Below are 13,937 nucleotides of genomic sequence, written 5' to 3' on the forward strand. Positions count from 1 at the left end.
CTACAATGTTTTATGACCCTACGAAAGAATCGGATCAATAACTATGTCCTGACGCTACCCCGCGGCCCGTTCGAAATTTTGTCATTATTGCCAAAGGGGTATATTCACCTAGCCAGAGAAAAAACTCAGTATTGGCCGAACCACTAAATCGGATCAGAAATTCGGAATTTGTGACTTCCATACAATATTTTATGACCCTACGAAAGAATCAGATCAATAATTATGCCCTGACGCCACCCCGGGGCCCGTTCGAAATTTTGCCAATATTGCCAAAGGGGTATGTTCATCGATCCAGAGAAAAACTGAATATGGTTCGAACCACTGAATCGGATCAGCAATTCAGTATTGGTGACTTCCATACAATATTTTATGACCCTACGAAAGAATCAGATCAGTAATTATGCCCTGACGCCACCTCGGGGCCCGTTCGAAATTTTGACAGTATTGCCAAATGAGTATATTCACCAAACCGGGGAAAAAACTGGGTAGTCTTAGAGTAGACGTCAGCCGGAGTATGAGGTGGGAAAGGATAGGTGTAGAGGTTCCAAAAAACTTGTTTTTTTAACAATCGGTTTCGGGTAGGCAACCGAGTCTGGTTTTGGTCAATAAAGTTAATAACCAGGTAGGTCAGGTTTGGTTCCGGGTTTTGACCGGTTTTATCAGTTTGGGTCTACGTCTGATGGGTAGAGGTGAACTGGTTTCGGTGGTTCCATGTCAGAGTTCTCTAATGAATGGAACCTGGTCTATGCCTCATGATTCAGGTAAGGCGGGTCCGGTTTGGGGTCGGGTCATAATCAACTTTTTGTGCATCTATGGCCGGCTGGGAGAAGCGCAGTACTGGGTGGGAACACCACCCCTGCTTGGTTTTCCCCAGATTAATTTTCACTCGTCTTTATGGAATTGCCACTATACATTGGGGAGTGCAAAAAGACCTATGGGAGAAGTCGTGAGAAAGTTGTGAGAATTTTGATCTTGGAAAAATGGAAACACCATTCACCAATCTTAGAGATAATGAGAGTTTTTTTTGGAAAATCGGACCACTTAGTCCCCTCTTAGTGGAAAGCTTGTATTCAATCGTGTAAATTGTTACCACCTACCATTAACATTTATACTCTTTAACGTTTGTTTATGTTATTTATTCCTTGACGTTTGTTTATGTTATAAGAAAACAAGAACGAATATGCAATTGTTTATTCCATTCTATGTTTCTTCACCCTTCTTTAATGGGTAGGGAACCAAAATAACATTTCAGCCGGTGTTTGGTACTTGACGTTTACAAATTGCCATTATATATATTCAGTTAGATCATGAGGAACTATTGTCACCGATGACCAATTTGTTGTCAGGGCCGGTCATAAGGTGTGGTTGGGTGGTCGACGGCCACATGCCCGATTTTTTTTTATTATTTTTTTTGTATATTATATGTATTTATATTAAAACAATATGTATATTTAGTGTTTAAACTCAATTATATAACCTTTAGTTTGGTCTGGTGGCAAAAGGGTATTACTCCCAACTTAAAGGTTGTGAATTCTACTCTCATGTTTAATATATTTGTTTTCCTTTCGCGGAGCCGGCCCTGGTTGTTGTAACCACTAATCAGACTTGTCACTGATAGGCTAAATTGATATATATTTTAGTTACCATTGGTAATAAATAGTTAAATTACCACTAGTAGTAACTTCGCACTTATACTTACTTTCAAATGAGGATCAACTACTTGGATCATGTCAAGGGTGTTGCCTTACAAATCCCACATGGGTGGTGCCCCTTTGATGTCTCCTTTCATTATCTTGCAACTTTCATTGTTTCTCTGTAACAACACACATAAACTCCTACATAAGTGTAGAGATTTCTCATCTTTAAACATGTCTATCTTATAAACAATCTGCTAAACTTTCAATTCAAACAACCTTTATATCCCCCTAAGTAACCAATAACACCCTCATACTTAGTGGCGAAGGATAGTTGGGGCCAGGGGTGGCTCCGGTCCCCTCCGTTTTTCGCACAATATTGTAAATTTACCGATTGTTGTTCGACATTTTTTATACGTGGTGTAAATTTACCCGTTTTCAATCGAAAATTTGATCCCGGCCCCCTCCGTTTACAGCTTTTTTTAATGTGTATATTCGTCCAGCCCCCTCAACATCTTCGTCCAAGCTTCGTCACTACGTACTTTTTTATGAGCTTTATGTTTACTTAACTATAACAATATAGAATATAACTTCATTCAACATGGCAGGTAAACTTCTATAATTTATAACACAAGCCCAAGGCATTCCATAAACAATACAATACATCTACAAGTTTGGGGTGTTACCATTATGATGATTTTGAGAGTTGATTTTATCAATTTTAACATAAGAATTTACAAAACTTAACATGTCAAGGTTTTTAGTTTTTAGTTTTAACTTACACTTACATTTTAACAAGCAAAACGAAAATATTTAAACTCACAACAATCTATTATCAAATAAAAGATCAAACTTATCATCTTCACCGCTTACAAGTTACAACTTACAACATTTCAATTTGTATGCCTTCCAGCAAAGATTATAATTTTTTTGTTACATAAAAAAAAGGTTTCGTAACAAAATTTTAATATAATCTAACATGGATCAAATTATTCTATAAAGGGAAACAAAAATGAGAAAGATAAGAAGCCACACAAAAAAAAATACCCTAAAAGAATTTTAAAAAAATCATAACTCGAAATTTAATAAAAAAAACGAAAAAAAAAAAGTAAAAACACAAAAATGTTTCCAACGACTTTCTCGTTCTAAAAAAAACAACAATGATGTGTGAAAAAAGTCGTGTCTTTTTGTTTATCATTGTGTTTTTGGTTTATTTTCGTCATTGATTATGTCTTTTTCATTATATTGTGCTATATTACTCACATTGTGCTATATTTTGTTCGGCATTGTGTTATAATTTGTGATCTATTGTGTCTTTTTTTAGTTATAATTGTGTCTTTTGTTCATTTCGTCATTGTGCTTTTGATCTCGGCATTGTGTCTTTTCGTCATTTTTTTTTTGTTTTTTTTAGGGAATGATGCCGGAAACATTTTAGGCTTTTAGCTTTTTATTCATATATTAATTTATGATTTTTTTATTATTTTTAAAGAATTTTTTATATAATAACAAATCTTTCTTATATTTTTTATTTCCATCTCCCCTTATATTTTAACTTTTCTCAATATAATATATCATACCTTATAAATATGATTAACATAGCAATTTTGAAGGGATAAATCATAAATGATAATATGAATAATATGCTCACTTTTCCAGTGTGAACATGAATATGTAACTGCTACGTGTAGCCAAAGAGGGTTATACACATGGTTTAACAAAGGTGACGTGTCAGCTGCCCACTCCTCTTAATGATATCTTCACCTTTTGAAGCTTCTATAAATAATAATAATAATAATGCGACCACCGGTGTTACCTCACTTCTCCGGCGTGGGACGTCGCAACCTTCTCTACACCTCCTCGGTTCGGCCACCGGCTGCTACGCCTTACTTCACCGCGCCACCGCCTTTTCTTTTTTGCAAGGTAATTGTCGTTCTATTCGGAATTGAACATATTTTTTCATATTATAGATACTTATTAACACGTTTATATTTTTCTTCTATAGGTACACCATTCCGTCTAATTTCACACCATAAACGACCGTTTACAAAATACTCGCATGGCCATTTTGATCAAACTGGAAATTATTGGTCAGAACAGTTGTTTTGTCATGCTCGAGTGGTCATTTTGATCATAGACAATCAAACTTTTGTATTTTATTTTTGTTATAACGGTTATCTAAACTTTATCTGGACACCCGTTTGGTGTCCATTTGAAACGGTGTAAGATTATATGTAATATCCGGACGATCTTTCTGTCATAGGTCAAACTTTGAAAACTACTGATTAGAACAGTCGTTTGGCTAGTATCCGAACGATCTATCGTTTTGACTATAGACGGTCGTACTTTAGAATTGTTTGGCCAAAACGGTGTAAGATTACATGTGAGACAGACGGTGTATCTTTTTCTGTTTTATGATTATATTTTCGTTTGATTAAAACCTATAATAGGGTCAAACTTCGAAAACTATAGGTCGGAATATTCGTTTACCAAATATTCACATAGCCGTTCTTTATATTGTCGTTCTGGCCATAAATGGTCAAATCTGTTTTACGATTATATATAATCTTGATTAAAACCTATAATAGGGTCAAACTTTAAAAACTATAGGTTAGAACGGTCGTTTACCAAATATTTGGATAGTCGTTCTTTAGACGGTTGTTCTGGCCATAGATGGTCTAAAAGTTTTTTTTGTCAAAAAAAAAAGTCGTCTAAACTTTTATTTATTTATTTATTTTTGTCAAAACAGTCGTCTTCTGACCTATAATAGGGTCAAAACTTCATAAACTCTAGGTTAGAATAGTTGTTCACCAAATATTTGGACAATCATTCTCGAGACTGTCGTTCTAGATATAAATGGTCAAACTTTTAGATTCTTTTTGTTGCCAAAACAGACGTCTAAACTTTTAATTTTTTTTGGTCAAAACAGTCGTCTGACCTCAATCTGGACCTCTATTCTACGTTTAGCTCCATCTAACCAAAATCCTTGGTTCGCTAATTAATTAGCGACTTACCGTCCATCTAACCTTATTTTCATAAGCAAATTTTGCGTGACTAATCCATATGTATTCCAAAACATCTATGTCTGAAATTATTTTATGTAAACAATCCTACTAGTTGATCATTTGTATTAAATTCCACCACCCTGTATTTAGGGATACAGCCACGAAAGCAAGCCACGAAAACCATGAGAGAGCACCTTCGACTTTAGAAGAATTCAAAAGGTTGGAAGAAAAGGCGAATGAAGGAGTCCTTAGCCAGACGGTGGATAAGGCGAAAGATGGTGTCATGGAAGCAACAACGGGCAAAGGCGACGTCGAGTCTCTCAAAGAGAGTTTCAAGAAGGTTTCCGACGACGGTGATGGTGGTAAGACCGGCGATTTTCAAAGCACAAAATGAATAATTGTCATTTTTTTTATGTATGAAGCTTGATGGTACCTTATGGTTTATGAGGGAATAGGAATGTAAATATATATTATATACTTTGGTTTGTGATTTTGTATACATAATTAAGTGCTACGTTCGTTTTATTAGATCCTATGTCAAGATCGCATTCTTAAGGAATTAGAGGGTAATTCAGTTTTAAGGGTTATATATAACTCGTTTAACAAATTAACGTAATCAAAACTAGACAATCAATCGAGGTCTCACAACAGTTAACTAAACTAACTAGGTCAACAAAATAAGCAACAAAATAAGCGACTCATGATGTCTTGGTCCAATTAAAAGAAGGTGAACTACCGGGATAAACGCAACTAGACAACAAATCCTATGGCTTACCATGACCATAAAAACAACCAAAACCACAAAGGTAACGGTTTAACAAGCAACCCTAAGAGATACGGAACTAATTCATGCAAAATAATGTCACACGAGTCATCATTTCACATACAATCACAATAACATTCACAAAAAATCATAAAAATATAAACTTTACAATAAAAATCCAATCATATGCTCATTAATCAACCCAAAACACTCGTGAATCAATCATTGTTCTACAGAATACAATAGATAGTTCAATTTATTTAGCTACTCATAATCATAAACGAAACATAGTTAATTCCGATAGCAAATAACAATGGTTACGCGATCGGTTTAACGCTCCAAATCTTCGATCTCTTGCTCACACAATTATTTTGTGTCAACAGCCTCTCATAAACTCTATTTCGATGCCTCCAAACCTTGAACAGCAGCCGTCCCAATAAAACTGCTGCTGCCATCAAAATAATATTATTGTCAAGCCCCTAACCTCCTTTTGAACCATTTGGCATTGTATATATATAATAAAAAGTTAGGTTATTATTTTTTTTTATTATTTTTTTTAATAATTTGCCGTGCGTCCGAAGGCCCACCCAATCTCTATGTTTTATTTTGTCTTGCATGAGAGCACATTTATTCTTGAGATGATATTTATTACCTTAAAAAGAATATTTCAAATATAAATTAAGTTAGTTACAATGTGAACTCATGTTATTCTTCATATTTATTTTCTTACTATAATTATTGTTTCTTTTATCTTCTATGATCTATCTATTATACTACATATATTAAAGGAAACATAGAATGCTATAGTTAATTTTAAGTTTTTACACTTTTTAGTTTTTTTAAGTTATTTTATATTAGCCTTTCAAAGTTATAAACTGTTTTAATTTAATTTTAAATATTCTTTTTTGCTAAACTTAGTTTAATTTTGCCCCTAAAATATTTATAATTTTAATATGTTTCATAATTTGTTATTATATATGTATATTTAATTTACTGATTTTTTTTAATAACCACCATACAAAGTTTTTTTTATTAACTTTTTTAGTATGTCGTTACGACATGTTTATTCCATCTATGTCGTGACGTTAAAACGAATGTGCTTTGACAATAAAGTATATAAGTTTTGTCGAAAACGAAATTGTGTTTGTAATAGAATATTTTTTTGTAAGTATATAGTGAGTGCAGTAGAAGTGATACTCGCTATGATGTGTTTTTTTATTTGCATTTAAAACTCGAGCCCGTTACCGAGTTCCCAGCGCAACGCGCGATTGGAACACACTAGTTATACTTAACACAATTAAAATAAAAACAACAATAATGAAAATAATAACATATATAAATAGCATGAAACTTGAAAAAATGTTAATCGTTTTATCTTGTTGTTTCTTGAAACCTATAAATAAAAATATGAAACTAAAACAAGTAAAATTTAGTAAAAACTATTAAAAGTGTAATAAATAAACCCTAAGACTTTGTACTATTAACGTTAAACTTACGGAATAATGTCTTATGTTTTGATATCTATGATAATGACACTTAACTCTTCCGGGGTGGGTTGCTACAAGTATTTCCTACTCTAATAATAACTTAAGACTGAAAGCTGATAACATAACCTATTAACAAATAGTATACCTTAAGCAAGCCTAGTATACCATATATAGTGCACCAATGAGATGTGTATTCTTTTACTGGGATACATAATCATGTTACATAATATATTTAAATGAACATAGTCACATACAAACAAATATATAAAAACTTAAATGATATCATAAATTCAACAAGAACTCTTGTGATTTTTGCTCATAATAAAACTTGCTAGTAGAATTAGTATAAGCAGATGCATCAGCAGAATACAACATTATTCCATTGATATCAAATCCATTTTCCACCAAAATTCGTAACGCGTCAAAAAACGCGTCCCCCTGAATGCCTCTACCGTCGATTTCATAGCTCGGCAACACCTTCTCCTTGTCAAACTGTGTCGTCCTTAGTTGAAAATCCTCTATGTACGCTTTCGTTGTTCGTACTTTATCCGTATAAAACTGATGATTAACGTAATCGATCACATTGCCATACGTGTTAAATAGTTGTATATAAGGTATAGTTGTTAATCGGTATGGTGCAATCGTTGCGACGGTTATTACACTTTGATTTCTTAAGTAAGTGATGAGTTTGCCGATGCAATAACTAAAACTCTCGTTATGTTTTGGGAAATTCTCGTAGTCAATATCAATTCCGTCTAGGTGATATGTTTCGATTATTTTTTTGAGCGAAGTGAACGCGTTTGAGACCCATAACTCGTTGTTTTTCGGGTTGTACCAACGGAGTGTGGTGTACCCGAGACTCCAACCCGAGAGGCTTGCTAGTGCTTTTACATTAGGGTGTTTTGATTTTATTGCTAGGACTGAGTCCGCGGTTAAGCCCGAGGACCAGTACGGCTTGAAAATGCCGTTTTGGGGGTTTCCAGCGTCATCGGCGTCTATTGCGAAACTGAGAATAAAGTGAAAATCGACGCCGTCTTCGATTGGAACCTCGTCGAAAGTAACCGGTTTTCCGGTTGCTCCAATGTATTCCATCATCACCTTTCCATCTACAATAAAAATGCATACCATAGTATCACACTAGATCATTAAGTAGCAATGTATAAGATTTATTATGAAAATAAAAAGACACATAAATTATGAAACTAGTTTAACTGACGATCATGAACATTAGGGGTGTTCACAGTATGATTTGGCTGGTTTTTAGGTTAAACCGTAAACCAAACCGTTAGTTACAAGTCAACGGAAAAACGTTTTTGGCCAGAAAAGTCATATTTTTTGTTGGAAAACACCACCCGAACGCTGCCACCACCACCAATTGACTCACCGTCAACCAACCACCACTTGAGCACCATCAACCAATTCCAACGATGTTTTAGGGGTTCCAGCAACCTCAATAAGTGGGGCTTTTACTAGAAAAAAGTTTCAACTGGTCCTATACAAAGTTACCAAGATATTTGGGACGAAAATTTTGAGTTTTCGGGAAAAAAATGTGAGTTTTCCGGCCAAAAACGTTTTTTCGGCGACCTGCAACTAACAGTGTCAGGATTCTGTTAGTCGCGGACCGTTAGGAACAAATACGTTAAAAGTTGGGACCGTGGATAGCCAATTCATTAGTTGGGACCGGCAGTGACCAAAAGACGATAATTGAGATTAATAAAAACCAATATTCCTTAAATTTATAACCAAGCCGAACCGTTACCGGCGGTTTGGTTCTGGTTTTGTTTCAGGGTCTAAACTTTTATATATAAAATATAAAAGCTAACATAGACGATAAGACGCAGAGGATTTCCAAAAAACAAAAGACGAGTTAATAGAAAAACAGTTTCTAACTATCCATGTAATTTAACAATTAACAGGAAGATAATAGGCTTAAGTCGTTGTGCCGTCACAAGAGCATAACACACGGTGGGACGAAAACCCTGATGGGCTCGGGATTCGACATGACAGCCTTGCCCAAGGCGTAGCTCATATCATTCACTGCCAAAAGCCCATAATTCATCAAAAGTGATACAAGTGATGATCAAACTTGAATCTCCGCTGGATAATCAAAACCTTTTACCACTAGGCTACAAATAATGAATTGTATCACAAAATCACAAAATAATAGATACATGTGTTTATGTTATTTCAGTTTTCTAAATTTGTTTTGAATTATGATGATTGATTTATGATGGAAGAAAACAATAATCACTAAATGGTAACAATGTTGCTATATTTTGGACACTTTAAATTTTTATTATTGTGAACAGGTTCACAACAATATTGAAACTATTAAACTAAGTCAAAAGAAAGTTATGTGTTTGTGAAAACATGTAACTACTAAGGATGAGCTCGATATTGGTACATGTATGGAAAATACCGGTATCGAAAATCCTTAAATACGGATACCAGTACCGAAAATATTTATCACAGTACCAGTACTTAAGGTAAAATTTTGGAAAGATAAAGGTACTGAACCGTATTGATTCCTAAACCTCAAAAAATTGGTACCGAATTGATATCGATATCCAGTACTATTTGCTCATCACTATAACTTACCACAAAGTTGTAAAGAGAGTATGATAGCGATGATGTAAACCGAAAACTCGGGAACAACCATAGCCATTTTATGTTTTTATCAATGAAACATTGATCCCCAAATACTTATATAAGAAAATTAGATTATTACAATGAAAGTTGTTTTTTGACAATCACAAAGAATTAAAAAACTGTATTTATTGTCTAAGTTAAAAGCCTAGTTGTGACAAAATCATAGAATTTAAACTTTGGATACATCATGTTTCAAGAGAAACAATTTTAAATTTTTAACCATTATGAATGGATTATTTAACTTATGATAGATATTGTTTTATAAGTTGGTTGTGGCTCAATGGTAGAGCACTTACTTTACAAGTGAGAGGTAGGGGGATCAAACCTAATTACCACTAACTTATATGGGAGATATAAGGGATGACCCTGGCTTTCCAGGGTTCGAGTCCTGATCTCACCCGGTTTTACCGGCTCCTCGCTGTCATGCCGTTTGGCGGGCGTGGGGGTCGGGTTTTATCCGGTGAATCCCTCAACAGGTGGACCGCTAGGGGCTCCGTCCGTCCGGAGTAGTGGCCGGCTCGGGCTACCTTTAGCCAATGGAGGCCGCGTACGGGATACCCGGAGTTACTTAGTTGGCCGTTCAAAAAAAAAATGATAGATACTGTTTTATGAATCAAACAAGTATTTTAATTTTAAGATTTTGTAAGTGTAACTTATTATAATAGTAACAATATCATTACTTACAATGAATCTGTTGGACGGCAAAGAGGAATCTGTCACGAAACACGTCCGGTTTGTTGATTTTTGTTAAAAAAGTGGTTTAGTTTGTTGATTTATGTTAAACAAAAAAAGTGTTTCTCGGTTCGTTGATTTTTGTTATAAAAAAAGGTGCTTCGGTTCGTTTAGTTTTGTTAAAAAAAAAGGGTCGGTTTGTTGATTTTTGTTAAAAAAAGTGGGTTTGTACATTTATTTTTGTTAGAAAAGTAGTTCGGTTAGTTTAATTCTGTTAAAAAAATGATTCGGTGCGTTTATTTTGGTTAGAAAATTTTGATTGTAGTTTAAAATTATTTTTTACCACATAAGTAGTCCACACCACTATTTTTGCCACATCATCGTACATGTCATCATAATCCACATCATCAAAACCTAACGGAATCTAACCCTATTAATGAAAAGCTCGTTGGTGGCTAATAGTTAGAAACTTGGGACTGTTGTAATACAATTTTAAAGTTTTACTTAAGCCGACCAATATGACAAAGTTCGGATTATTAAAATCCAATGTTCCATTTTATAATGATGTGTCATACCTTTTTTTATATATAAATATAAACAATAACTTATACATAAATTTCGTGTCGGAAATTTAAACTCTCAATCGACCAATCTGTCGTATAGACTCGATACGACCTTAAAACATTACATTGATCGATTCGAAAACCTTACTAAAACACAGTTTTCTTGAAAAGAGTATTAATTAAAACATTTAAAACATATCATTAATTGTTCTAGCTTTTCAATTACCAACATTATCTTAAAATAATATAATTGTGACAATATATAAAAGTTTTAATGTGACCCTAAACATGATTAGGGTGTAACAATGTTGCAATCTACACCAATTACAAATCTATAATAAAAGATAAAAAATTAATAAAAGAATGAACAAATAGTAATAACTATTAATGTATAAATAAATTGTTTGTTGAGTTGATGCTTCATATAACAAATATAGTAACTAGTGTTGGAGGTTTCTTGCATCTATTACTTCCTTCAGTTTTGTGACAAGTAACTCTTGATCCTCCAAATTAAGACTTCTTAATATCTATTGCATAAAAACATTATTGGTATATTAATATTAAGTTAACAATAAAATCCATTACACAGGATTAACGAACACGAACAAGGCCTTGTTCATGTTCGTTTGTTAAGGAGATAATGTGTTCAAGAACGGTTCACGAACACAAATGAAATTGGCAGAGCCTAGAGATTGAGACTGATGAATGTATTCATCAATGTGAATATTGAAAGCCGGTAAATGAATTGAAAGAACACAAACAAGAGCATGTTCGTGTTCGTTCATTAAATTTTAAACAAACACGAACACTTAATTGAACAAAAATTTATGTTCATGTACGTTTATTTAAAAATGAACATTTGTGTTTGTTTATATATATGAACAAATATAAATGAACACAAACAAGCATAAACGAATATAAATGAAAAACTTAAATGAACACAAATTAACAATCATAAAACATTTAAGTAGATGACTTATCCAGATAATATTTAATCATTTTCTAGATAAATAAACGGAGATAAACGAATCATGAAAATAAATGAAAGAACGAAACATGTGTTCATGTTCATTCTTTTAATTAAACGAACACAAATTTTTTGCTCATGTTTGTTCGTTTATTAAATAAACGAACATAAATGAACTTCCCATCAAACGGTTCACGAACAGTTCACCAAACTGTCAGTGCATTTACAGGCCTATGGGTCAGTATTGGTTTTAAAAAGCACATATGTACGCGAGGCGCAAGTATTTACATTGCGCCTCACATAGTCACATTGTTGGATTTGTTGGAGTGATGGCTCGCATAAGGCGCGCTTTTTTAAATAAGGGGTCGGTCATGCTAGTTGGTATTAATTATTGATATTGGGTAACATCAACACTTTTGTCTTAATTCATTGCAAGTGTTTAGTGTTAGTGTTATATATGATTACATATAAAAGTTATATTAATTTTTGATAATATGATTTCGGACGTTTTATGCATAAAAAATTTCATTTTTGTGTTTCCGTCTGTTAAACAGATTATGCATGACAATTTCAACCTGTTTGACTCGTTTCCTGTATCGCTATTTCTTTGTTTTTGAAACTTTAGAAATATTACATATTCAAGCGGTGGTATTTTTTAACTTTACCCCCCCCCCCCCAAAAAAAAAAAAAACATTCCGACTTACAAATTAAAATCATATATATTTTTTCTTTCTTTTGACATAACTAAGCGGAACTCGCAAATGAAAATATTAAATGAGTAATTCAAGTAGGATCTACACACGAAAAATAACATACCTGTTCGAAAAGGATATCTCAACCGGATAATATTGTGGAATAAACAAAAGACTGATGGTAGATGTAAGCAAAAACAGCCATTACCATCTGCAAGCATTATTTAAAAAAAAAAAAAAACCAGTTATGCGTTATCTATATTTTAATCTCAACCTGTTTGAAATAAAATATGACTCACTCGTAACTAACTACATTACCTGACAGTCCATTCGGTCAGTAAATCCACCATGTCCCGGAATACTGCCACCAAAATCCTTAAAAAAAATTAACACCATATTAATACACAAAATGATTTTTTTAGATTATACGATGAAAACCGACACACACCTTAATTTTAAACGCTCGTTCTGAACCCGCTTGCGAAAAAGCCTCCGAATGGTGCTATAACCGATGCAAATAAACCAAGGCATAATGCATGCCACTGCACTGGTAAAACTGTTATTTCTTTCCATAGTAGCTGCATGCATATGCAATGTTTTAATAAAACAAGTTACCTATATTATTTGCATATAGTTTTTTTTTTTTTTTTTAAATAAGTGATTTAACACATACCACTTGAGATATCTCTTTGGGTAACTCAAACATTTCTGGCTTAAAATATGGGCCTGGATCACATTCAAGCCAACCTGTTGAAAAATCCTGCATAGCAACCTCAAAATAAGATACTGTAATATAGGTGGCAAAATGGGCCGGGCCAGGTCGAGTTGACCCGAAACTTTTTGTTCAATATTTTTTAAACCTTTTTTTATCTGCAATTAGTTTGTCAAATATGCAGAGGGCCGGGTGGGTGACGGCCCCCTAACAGCCACTGAACCTTTTTTAAAATAGTATATATATATTTTTATGGAAAAAAAAATCTTATTGTTTAAGCCCAATTACTCAACTCGTATAAGGCCCAAATTTTTTTCGCCTTTGGCCCAGAAAAATTTAACGATTCTCGGAGACAGCCCTGCAAATATGATTTACAAAAACTAAACTATTTCAGTAAAAAATCCATCTATGAACAACCTACTGTAATATAGGTGGCAAATGGGCCGGGCCAGGTCGAGTTGACCCGAAAACTTTTTGTTCAATATTTAAAAAAAAATTATCAGCAATTAGCCTGTCAAATATGCAGGCCCCCCGGCCCGGCACCCCCCGAATTTTTATTAAAATATTTATTATATATATATTTATGAAATATATATATATATATATATATATATATATACTCTTAAAGTTTAAGCCCAATTACTCAACTCATATAAGGCCCAAAAAATTTTTCACTTTCGGCCCAAAAAATTTTAACGATTTTTAGAGACGGCCCTGCAAATATGATTTACAAAAACTAAAGTATTTTAGTAAATATCTATCTATGAACAGCATATTTGTCCCGTTTAACTTGTTT

General features: G+C 33.6%; 2 pseudogenes across 1 annotated transcript; both read right to left on the reverse strand.

Moving 5' to 3' along the window:
- Window positions 1-7,168: 7,168 nt before the first annotated feature.
- Window positions 7,169-9,539, reverse strand: LOC143606520 (chitinase 2 pseudogene; annotated as a pseudogene). The gene is made up of 2 exons (XR_013148758.1): window positions 9,485-9,539; window positions 7,169-7,992 (listed from the first exon to the last, which is right to left on the reverse strand). The product of XR_013148758.1 is annotated as a chitinase 2 pseudogene (transcript).
- Window positions 9,540-12,571: 3,032 nt separating this feature from the next.
- Window positions 12,572-13,189, reverse strand: LOC143606519 (phosphatidate cytidylyltransferase 2-like; annotated as a pseudogene).
- Between the last annotated feature and the right edge of the window lie 748 nt (window positions 13,190-13,937).

The sequence above is a fragment of the Bidens hawaiensis genome, unplaced genomic scaffold (assembly GCF_021521415.1).
Source record: "Bidens hawaiensis isolate Kalapana, Puna unplaced genomic scaffold, B.hawaiensis_p1.1 tig00075137_1, whole genome shotgun sequence".
Classification (NCBI taxonomy): domain Eukaryota; kingdom Viridiplantae; phylum Streptophyta; class Magnoliopsida; order Asterales; family Asteraceae; genus Bidens; species Bidens hawaiensis.